We start from the raw sequence: 10250 nt of genomic DNA, 5'->3' as shown, positions 1-10250 counted from the left end.
AGAACTGAAATATCACATGGTCCTAAGTATTCAGACCCTTTGCTCAGTATTTAGTAGAAGCACCCTTTTGACGGCCAGCTCTAGGAAGGGTTCTGGTCGTCCCAAACGTCTTCCATTTAAGGATTATGGAGGCCACTGTGCTCTTAGGAACCTTAAGTGCAGCAGAAATAGTTTTGTAACCTTGGTCAGATCTGTGCCTTGCCACAGTTCTGGCTCTGAGCTTTCTAATCAAGTCCAATCAGTATAACCAAACACATCTGGACTCAAATAAAGGTGTAGAACTATCTCAAGGATGATCAGAAGAAATGTACAGCAAATATATGAGTTAAATATATGAGTGTCACAGCAAAGGGTCTGAATACTTAGGACCATGTGATATTTCAGTTTTTCTTTTTTAATAAATCTGCAAAAATGTCAACAATTTTGTGTTTTTCTGTCAATATGGGGTGCTGTGTGTACATTAATGAGGAAATAAAATGAACTTAAATGATTTTTGCAAATCGCTGCAATACAACAAAGAGTGAAAAATTTAAGGGGGTCTGAATACTTTCCTTACCCACTGTATACCATATTTATTGTATCAAAATTTGTTAATACTTTAATATATAGGTTGGGGTGGATCATTTTACCAGTTTCCTATTCATGCAACAATATATAACTACTATACTGCATAAAATAGACTTCTTCATGGCAAGTGTTTGCATAGGCCTATTTCATTTCCTTCTGTGCTTGTTCGCTATCTGACTATTAGTTTTATAAGCTGCTGCTTGTAATAGCATTTATAACATTTCTGACAGAAAATTGCTAGATGTTCCTATGAAACAAATAAAAAATAAAAACAAATAAACCGAAATTAGTTCAAATATTTTAAACCTTTAAATAAGATCAAATAAAGGTACTGCTAACCTTAAAATGCAACTTCACACTTTATTAAATTTCTAAAGTGTCAATCAAGTGTAATCATATGGACCATCAATGAAATATTTAATATTTATTTATGCTTTGATATTCACTACTGCTTGTCATACAGCTACAGAACAGTGTCCTTACAAATGAAAATTTAACTTTTTCTAAATCTCCAAGGGCCATTTGAGAAGAAGAAGACAAATTTTGTGTATGACAATTTATTTATTAACACCATTATTAACTCCTGTTGATGACTCTCTTTTAATTGTTGTTCAGTCCTCCTGTCAAAATGCTTCCGCTCACTGATAAAAAAAAACAAAAACAAAAGTTGGATAGTTGTAGAAAGAAATGGTTATTTGTGAATAATGGCAGGATTGTCTCTTCGCTGTAGACCTAAAATATGTCTCTGTGCTGGTCATCTCCAAAGCTAGGCTTTGATTACTATACAGGGAGACTAGAAGGGGGATCTCTCTTAAAAGTGGCTTCTGTACCTATAGGAATGCGAATAAAAGTGTTATGACAATCTATCACATTTGCTCTAGCTGCTGTTCTGCCCAAGTAAAATTAATTAGTTTAACCCAAGCTAAAGAATGATAATGAGCATTTGATCAGATACAACTGCAGTCACAAATTATGAGATGCATTATTTGAATGCTTTGCGAAAGAGATGTGTTTTTAATCTAGATTTAAACAGAGAGAGTGTGTCTGAACAATAGGTTTTCTGCACCTGGTGCAATTAACTGGAGTGCAATTACTGTGCAGACAGGACCAGACTAAAGGAATTCTAGTGCCTATGTGAAGTGCCTAAGGGGAAGTGAGCCCACTAGTGGACACCCAGGGAAACAGAGACTAGACAGCGTGACATTACCCCCTCCTCCACGGAGCAGCTGCCAGATGCTCCACCCGAACCCAAGGGAAAACCAAACAGACAAAGAGACCAGGAGGGTGGTGGAGCGGCGGAGGACTAGGGGGAGGGACGGAGGGCCAGGTCATTAGAGGGAAACAGACAGAAAAAAAAAAAAAACATAAGTCCACGAAGGACATCACGTGACGCCCACTAGGGCGGAGCAGAAGACCACCACAACCATGTGGTCAGGGCGGAAGCCCCCCAGGGCGGAGCAGAAGACCACCACAACCTTGTGGTCAGAGCGGAAGCCCCCCAGGGCGGAGCAGAAGACCACCACCTCCGTGTGGATGAACCAGACGCCCCCCAGGGCGGAGCAGAAAACCACCACATCCTTGTGGTCGATGCAGAAAGCCACCAGGGCGGAGCAACCCTGACTCTGGAGGGTCCACGAGCACCCGACTCGACTCTGGAGGGTCAACCGGAACCTGACTCAACTCTGGAAAATCAGACGTAAATGTGAATCAGTTCACTTTAATTCTGAGGTCAGGAATTTCCATCATATGTTTAGTCAAGTGATATCTATTCTCCTCACTTCCTCTTTTCTATCATTAGTGATTTTTACTAGTCAAGCAAAGATTCCTCCTTAGTATGATAGGCTCAGGGCTGGCAGACTGAATGTTGTTTATCAGATGCTCTTGATGTTAAAATAAATAATGTTGCTTTTGATTTGTTGTCCACACCCTGTCTGAAATCTAGCAGGGCATGATAATAGTTTAGTTCCAGTCTTTTCAACTGCTACCCACAGTCTCACAAACATTAGATAAATAAAATCTCTGCACTCCTAAAAATAAACCAACACAGTTCGCAACAAACAGACCCAATAAGAGATAAACAATGTCTGATGTCACATTGGCAAAGAAATAAAGTTAAAATAATATAAATAATGTTTTAACTCCACAGAGCCATAAAGTGACCCCAATAACGTAACACAGCATACCATATACTGCTGTGTGTGCACATGGATGGGTTAAATCCAGAGCACAAATTCAGAGTCTGGGATACCATACTTGGCCACATGTTCACTTTTCACTTTCATTCTGCTATCCTGAAACAACAGAACTAACCAGATGATGAAATATAGAAAAACACCAAGCAGTCAGTGTTGCTGGTTAGCATGGTTTCCCCTTGCTTGCAGATGTGGTGCCTACACACTTTGATTCTAAAAAAACATCTCCTTTCAAAAGCAGTCAAAAGTAAAGACAATCTGACCAGATTCAAATTCATGTCACTGAATGACAGGTGCATGTGATATCTTATCAGATGTTTTATCCAAAGTGACTTACGTCAGGGATCATTCAGTGAATTTTATTAAATGATAGGTATTTTTTAAAAGGTAAATCACAGTAATGAGAAATCTCAGTCATGACGTCTGTAAAAACCATAAATATGACCACATTGTGGGTATTTTCCCATGTAAAAAATCAAGCATAAATTTGAGAAAAAAAGAATTATGAACTATTCTTTACTTCCTTATTTCACTTTCGCAAACATTTCCATGAATGTATTAAAATTTAAATAATCTGATTGGAGGATTGTGTGTGTGTGTGCGTGTGTGTGTGTGTGGGGGGGGGGGGGGTGAGTGGGTATTTGCGTGTGCTTGCATGTGCGTGTGCGTGTGCATGTGCGTGCGTGTGTTGTATCTTGCATAGAGAAAACTGCATTCTCTTTCATTATCTACAACTTTCTAAACATTTGTAGAAAGAACTTCTGCTTTCAAAATTGCTGGTTTTACTTGGGTTATTGATTTCATAATATATCATATGATTTTGAGTTTTAAAATGAACACTGAACTAAATGCACTTGAAAAAAATCAGGTACCATAATGCAGGCATTACTGTTCAAACATCATTTCCGTCCTCCATTTATTCCTATGTGATGTCCGCTGCAGTTTTGTTTACTAAGAAAATGTAAAAAGCATTATTATTAAACAAATGAAAGCGTTATTTAAAATATTGTGATGAATAATTTTGTAATATTTTTATAGATGATGATCGTGTAACAGTATTCAAGTTGGCAACAGCAGAAGATGACAAATCACATATTATTTTTTTATGGCTGTAGTTATTGTAGACATTCGGGTTATTATTACTTTTAAACAATTTGTTGTGTAGTAGGAAAATAACTGAAAAGATGAAGTCTGGAGGACGAATTTCCTAAGAGCAGATCCCATAGTCACTTACAGGCAGAAGAACACAGAGCAGAGTTTCCCCAGAAGCTTGTGAACAACACAAGTATCAATCCTGATCTTTCTTCTCAACCCATTGCCTTTTTTTCCCAGGACGACTGACTCATAACTCATTGTTACTGAATGAGGCAGGGATTTCCTGTAATCCACTGATGTTTTTCTAGAATGCTTCTGGTAATGTACGACTGGATCTGTGCATATCTGGCCTGGATCGATTGCAAGTGTTTTGAAACTGTCTCAAATTTCAAGTGATATTTTGTAAACTGTTTGGAAATGCCTTAAAAACCTTTCCCAGATTCACCTGCATCAATACTCGTTCTTATGAGGGATTAAAACAATGTTTTTATATATATATTGTGGTGCTATATAGACTACACAAGAATTTATTTCAATAGTTATATTGAACAAAATGTGATTTTTCATAATTACACTTTAATTTATCAATGCTGAAGGATAAAGTGCCATGTTGTTTAAATAGTAAAAACATTTGCGCCCATTTGTGCGCCCATGGGCATGTTGGTCTGAAAATGAGATCTGTTCAAGCAAATCTTTTGCACGTTGCTGTTTTGAGACAACTGAAATAGACTGTGCCACTGTAAATAACATATATATATATATAATCTATAATCACTTCAATCTCGTGCAAGAGAGAAGCAAGCGTTCAGTCTCTGCCCTCGCAAATTCCACCATGCAAATAGTGACTCCACCAGGGCGCAATGCAACTGGCTTTCTCGTCTCCGATGTGCAGCGTCCCTGAGAAACGACAGCATACGTGAGTACACACACACACACACACACACACACACACACACACACACACGGGAGATGGTTTCTGATTGGTTCTGCTTCTGATTGGATTCTGATTGGTTTATTGCAGGTTACATCCAAAACACACACATTACTTTAGAGAATTAATTAATTTAGAGAATAGCGATATAAAGCGATATAATCTGTAAAAAAATAAAATAAAGCAAAAAAGTGAAAATTATATTTCCTTTCTTGTATTACCTTTCATTTCAGAGTGAAATGTGCAGTGACTGGTGAAATAGCATGTTCATTTTTCTCACTAACTGTTAAATGGGACTGTGGCAATGTTTCATCATGTTAGTTGTTGTACATGGCAGTACGAAAATTAAATGTCCGCTGGGTAGTGCTAAAATACTGCTTTATCTCGTTTAAAATGAACCCCTTATGCAAATTAACCATGGTTTTGTTGTGTTCATGAGTAACATTGCATTCTGACTTCTATTTTGAAAGAGTAAATTCTGAACTGTTGTATCTATATGGACATGATGTAAGGACATGAGCATAGGTTGTAAGTTGAGTAAACATGCTAAGTGTTTCGCTACTCCTGTCTCGTCTGCTTTACTCTTAAATTATACTGCTAGATACTACAAATTGGCAACAAGGATTGCGTTTTTTCTTTAGTAGCTGAACGTCACGCCTTCCGTAAACGTTGACAGGCTCCTCACGAGACAGTTATACAATACGTTGTTTCTTTGCGTGAACAAGTTGTTACCTGTGAACTCGGTACCTGTGCTGACGACTGTCACAGAACAGCCAGGTCTCCACACCAGCCAAGCCCAGCGCACTCCCTCACCTGTATACTAATCACACACACATGCATCTCCACAGTTATCATCAACCCATTCTCACTCCAAAGGCGTCAAAAACCGAAGCATGGTCAAGCGCCCCTAGCGTCACTTTTATGACGCCAAATGTGCCTCTCGGCGTCGACTATCGAAGCACTACGACCTTCATTGCTTTCAGTGGGAAACTTTTGGCGTCAGAATTCGACACGAGGACATGAGATGTTTATCGCTATGAAATCACGTTCAAGAAGTCTCATTCAGCACACATCGCGCGATACTTGCTATCAGTTCCACAGTTTGGGTGAGTAGTCGTATATACGCTCTTTTAATGCCTTTTATCAAATGTATTCTGTCTTCTTTATTAATCAGATTAGTGCCATATGTTTAATCGCTGTATTATATCGGTCATCCGCGGCTGTCTTTGAGTTTCATTGCGTTTAAATAAATGAACACAGCTGCTAATTAGTCTGATTAAACTCTATCTGTCACGTGACGTGCCATAGACCTTCGATCCGTTTTATATTATTATTAATTTCAGGATCAATGATGTAAGTTGTATTTGTAGTAAAATCATGGTAATCACGACACAATAGTAATAAATGAAATGTGAAGTTAAAACACAGTAAATGGGACATTAGTAACTGTAACTGTAGTTTTACTATGATATATTAATAATCAATACAACAATACAATAATCACCAAACCAGCTATGTTTGTATCACTGTAATGTTAGTGTTTTTATGTGCTTTTATATGACAGATATCACAGTAATCATGTGTTCTGTACCATGCTTTTAATACCTTTTAATGTGAATCCAAAAAAAAAAAAAAAATCAAATTAAAAATAAATAATAAAACATGTATTTTTCCATCTTGCAGTTCATTCATATCAGTTTATATATATATATATATATATATATATATATATATATATATATATATATATATATATATTGCTCACAGATCATTATTAACATTCTGTATATAATTCAATTTTATTTTCTCTCCCCTTTTTTATTATTTTTATTTTTAGCTGAAAAGACGTAAAGGCAGTCAGCCCAGTGGTGTTTCTGGAGAGGGATTCCTTCAGAAATGGAGAAGACAGAAAGCTGCGGAGGCAGATATTTGCAGCAGTAAGTCTGTGATAGTTTGTTTCTTTTATCAAAAATTCCTGCTGTTATAATTTGTACAGCATTTGTTGTTTCTTAAACTGTTGCACTGTCCAAATACCCACACTTGCCATCTTTTCACTTGACCACTTGATTACTTATTTGAAGTCTTTCCTGTATTTGGCCTAGTGTTCGAGTGAGCATGATGACCACGAGTGTGTGTCGAACTTTTCATGACCTGATGACTGTGTTTCCCAATCCTGATCCTGGAGAACCCCAGCACTGCACGGTTTTGGCGTCTCTCTTATCTGCCTTGGAGTCTTCACTGATGAGCTGATGAGTTGAATCAGGTGTGTTTGATCAGGGAGACATCTCAAATGTGCAGTGTTGGGGTTCTCCAGGACCAGGATTGGGAGCCACTGCCTTATGGGACACTTATGTGTTTAAAGAGATTTTTAATATCTAATTATCAATATTTCACATACTGTACATTGGACAGCTTTCCATGACCTCTTGTGAGATCTCGGCAAAAAGTCTGACGATTTATTCCAAAACATGATGCATGATGGGATACACTAAGCTTTGTAAAGCGCTCCAGAGCAGTATTGGAGAGGTTTAGTGTGTGTTAAGGACGCTGTGCTTTGGCATTATTAAGACCGGGGACAGTCTTGTGCACACACTGTCACGTACACACACTCTCAAGTGGCCAAGACTGCAAGTGTGGGTATCTGGACAGGGTCAAAGTCTTAAAAATGATCCCTAAACACATCACAGTCTTAATAATCCAGTTTAACACTTGTATGATATTGTACAAGCCCCAGGACTGTCTCATCTGACACTATCAAAGAATTCATATGACTATAGCTTGTTATTAATTACTTGCTTTCAATAATGGATTCATTTAACATTTAATTATACAGCATCTTTACAGAGGTGTAATGTACAAGCTGCACGTAATTAATAATATGTCCTTCCTTCTGTCTTACAGGATTTTTTCCAGATAATGCTGTTCTTCTTTTTCAGGTCTAAAATATCGAGCTCAACAGCTATTTTAAGAGCCAACCCTCACAAACCTTCCTAAAACCTAAAAGAGCTATTACTGAGTCTCAGCGAATCTTGCCATGATCAGCTCTTCCCAGGTACATTTGTTTACTCCAAAAATGCTCTGGTCTGAATCTTACTTTAAATTAACTTAATTATGTTTAATGAGCAATATTAATTGCACAGAGAGTAAGTAGAGATTATCTTGTTTCACAGAAGAGAAGGAAGACCAAGGAAATGATTTGCTCAGGATGAGGAATGAAGATGGCCATCTTGAGCTCAAACAAACAGAAGTCCTCTGGTATGTGTGTGTTGAAGCAATGCTGTGTTATACAACATTTTATGATGATCTCTCACAGAACTGGTCATGTCAGCCTTGATTTCGTTTTATACTATTACAATTACAGCATGTTAGCAAAGTGTGACTGGACATTTTTAATATTATGTTTTTAAAAACACACCACCTGTTTTAAGAGTAGACAAGTGTCATGAAATTGGTTTAGTTGATATAAACACCAATTGACATTATTTCATTTTTTTGTAAATGTTATGTTATTAATTGTGAATTGATAGTTGATTGGTTTGAAGCCAGGCATTACACTGCACAGACTAAAACACAATTGTGAGAGAAGTCAGGAACTTTGGAGAAAGATTCTAGAGGAAAAAACACATTTACTGCAACAATAGATGAATTCTAGAGTCTCTGAGAACTACACATGCTAATGTCTCATGAGCAAGACCTTTGCTTCTGTAACTTTTTCTTAATTCTTGCAGAATGACATATTTATTGCAGTATTTTTATTTGTACAGATGATCTCATCAGCCAAATGAGGGGTTTTGACCAAGTGATGCTCTTGAAAGGAGTGAAAGAAGAGGATGTGGTAAATTGTCTTCAGAGAAAAGCTTCTCAAAAGATCTTAAAACAGCTTGAAGAATGGTAAGTGTACAGTACTACAAGGGTCATAGTTACTCACCCTGCTAAAACCACACAGAACATAAGCTGCGCTCTCTGTCCATTAAACAACTTCTTCTGCATTGTGTGTTTCACTTTGACCAGGTCTGGGATGTTAGGACTGAGAGATCATCTGGCTGAGAACAAGCTACACCTCATCAGTGCTGGACATCAACCACAAACTGTTTCCAGACACGAGAGAAGAAGATCACGATGGGGAGATGAAACCAGTTTAGATGTGATAATAAGGAATCATTATTTTCTGAAACAGTATCACATGTCTTATATGTATCACATGATCTGTATCACAGTTGACTGGATGGGACTGTGACTTTTAAGGACATTTCATCACTCATCTGTGTGAACTGATTTATATATGAGGTTAATGTATCTTTGATGATAATTATTTTCATTGAATCTTATTTGTCTTGATGCTACTTTATCAACTTTATAGTCTATGCTTCAATAAAATGAAAATGGTGAATATTGTGTTCTGAAGATTCTTGGTAAATACATAATTTTACTAGGTAGGCTCATATGTGTTTATTTTAGACTTGGAAAAACGACATATTAATTATTGGGATTATTTTTTTATTTAAGACATGAACATTTTTGATCGGATTAATAACATCTGGGACATCAGTACACCAGAAAGTAATTTTTTTATATTTTAGTAACAAATATGCAAATTTTTTGTGAAATACAGGGAGTTACAAGATTAATTATTCTGCATTACAAGATGGTGCCATGGGCTTTATTGTTACAAGCACTTGACGGATAACTGAGAATGTAGCAGGAATGATCAATGGGATCTTGTACTGCATTATAACCATGAGCAGGCACATTACTGATGTCCAGCACATGAGGAGCAAGATACGGGGGTGAGGAGGACATTTTTACACTGATTTCGGCTAATTAGTTATATATAATGCTAATATATATATATATATATATATATATATATATATATATATATATATATATATAAATTAATATTATTAGCACTGCATGAATTTGTCCTTGTGTAATAGTGAAGTATCACAATGTGTATACATTGTCCTTGATTACTGCTTTACAGTGGGGAATAGATAAAGGCAAGTTGTTGCAGGTTCATCCATTATATTTCTTGCCATTTACTTCAAAAATCAAAGAAATAATCTATTATTTTCATTATTAAATCATTTCTTTATAATTTTTCCATGTTTCATCAGATGGCCTCACAATGTCCTGTCAAAAGGTATAATAGCCATGATGAATAGAATAGAAAACAGAGGACTGTGAAAACTGTCAGATATAAATGTGACTCAGCTCAGTTTGTTGTTCATGATGAGGAGAATACATATATGTAGGTTTTACTGCCCTGCTACTCCCAGGGGCCCAGTAGCAACCCCCGGAAGAGCCCAAAACTGTACATTTCAAATGGCTGTAAATCAGAGTCCAATTAACATATCAAAGAGAAAATGGGCAGGATTATTACTTATGCTATGCTGATAAAATAATGTTGAGCTCAGTTTTCAGAAATAAGTGGAAAGCTGGCATAAAAGCATTTTAAATATTGC

General features: G+C 36.8%; 1 long non-coding RNA gene across 2 annotated transcripts; it reads left to right on the top strand.

Moving 5' to 3' along the window:
* Positions 1 to 6614: 6614 nt before the first annotated feature.
* On the top strand, positions 6615 to 9431 carry LOC128026792 (uncharacterized). 2 transcript variants are annotated; one of them, XR_008186524.1, is made up of 6 exons: positions 6615 to 6722; positions 6888 to 7048; positions 7722 to 7837; positions 7956 to 8040; positions 8550 to 8676; positions 8797 to 9431. It is a non-coding gene; the product is annotated as an uncharacterized LOC128026792 (long non-coding RNA). The 2 variants fall into 2 exon arrangements; XR_008186523.1 differs by lacking the exons at positions 6615 to 6722; positions 6888 to 7048 and having other exon boundaries at positions 7057 to 7837.
* Positions 9432 to 10250: the final 819 nt, after the last annotated feature.

This window comes from Carassius gibelio, chromosome A13, assembly GCF_023724105.1.
Source record: "Carassius gibelio isolate Cgi1373 ecotype wild population from Czech Republic chromosome A13, carGib1.2-hapl.c, whole genome shotgun sequence".
In the NCBI taxonomy this organism is placed as follows: Eukaryota; Metazoa; Chordata; class Actinopteri; order Cypriniformes; family Cyprinidae; genus Carassius; species Carassius gibelio.
The sequence above is the reverse complement of the archived record's forward strand: the minus strand, read 5'-3'. Positions and strand labels throughout refer to the sequence as shown.